We start from the raw sequence: 1,394 nt of genomic DNA, 5'->3' as shown, positions 1-1,394 counted from the left end.
TCCTGACCTCGTGATCCACCCGTCTCGGCCTCCCAAAGTGCTGGGATTACAGGCTTGAGCCACCGCGCCCGGCCTAAATAAATCTTTAAATCGGGCAGGCATGGTGGCTCACACCTGTAATCCCAACACTTTGGAGGCCAAGGCTGAGGCCAGGAGTTTAAGACCAGCCTGGGTGACACAGCAAGACCCCTTCTCTACAAATAAAACCCTTTAAGGGCAGGTCAGTGTCACTTTGAAACATCAGGCCAGGTCAGAGGAGGGGCCAGTGTAAGCTGACGAAGATGGAGAAGGGGAAAATTCAGTCATTCCAAATGTATTTATTGAACACCTACTGTGTGCCGGGTACTGTTTAGGAAGAGGGTGAGCTTTGCGGTTGCATACACCCGAGTTTAAATCCCGAAATCACCACTCACTAGCTATGACTTTGAGCAACTTATTTACCTTCTCTGAGCCTCACTCTCTTCCTATATAAATGAAGAAAATATTGGCAACTCTATTTTAATGTTGTAAAATTAGATGAGAATCGTGCCTAGCACATAGTGAGCATTCTGCAAAGATAGTTACCCCCCAAAGGTGTTTTTGTAATTATTCTCAAAATAGTATTTACTTTGTTTTCCTAAAGGACCAGTCCCTGTCTTGATAAGGAAGAGATCTCTAAGGCTCATCACCCTGTGTGGAGGCAGACCTGCTAGTACCTTTAAGTTCCACTGCACTTCGTAAAATGGCCTACGTGAGACATGTGCTTAGAGGCCCATATCCAGAAGAACAGTTATCAAGTACTATCTCTGCTAGGCACACTTCCAGGACACAGAAATGAGTACTTCACAGACTTAAGATTATCCTCAAGGAGCTTATAGGCTAGTAAAGTCCATGCTCCCAGAAATCAGTGATTTCCTTCCCTGCTTCCTGGCCCTGACTATAAACATCACGTCCACTTTTATTAGAGGAACCAGGCAAGTCAAGTCTGAAACGCTCTAGGCAAATTCATTTCCACCAGCGAGGCACATTTCAGAACACATCTTCTGCACTACAGATGATCAACTATCTTTCCTCTTTCCTAGAGGTGATGAAGGCAGGACTATGTTAGTCCCAAACATTTATGCTATCTTTTCAGTATAAAGCCTTTAAAATGACTTGCCTTCCTAAGCACTTAACTAGTTATAACGATGTCCCTTGTTACACAATAAGACATCACTGTAGTGTGTCTACTTCACATTTCTCCTTCACGGAGGGTGGACTTTCATGCAGCCATCAACACAAATCTTTAGCTCAGAGCTAGAGGTCCCATTCATTGTTAAGATAATCACAGGCCGGGTGCGGTGGCTCAAGCCTGTAATCCCAGCACTTTGGGAGGCCGAGACGGGCGGATCACGAGGTCAGGAGATCGAGACCAT

This window comes from Colobus angolensis, unplaced genomic scaffold, assembly GCF_000951035.1.
Source record: "Colobus angolensis palliatus isolate OR3802 unplaced genomic scaffold, Cang.pa_1.0 Scaffold2, whole genome shotgun sequence".
Lineage (NCBI taxonomy): Eukaryota > Metazoa > Chordata > Mammalia > Primates > Cercopithecidae > Colobus > Colobus angolensis.
Note: the sequence above shows the minus strand (reverse complement) of the source record.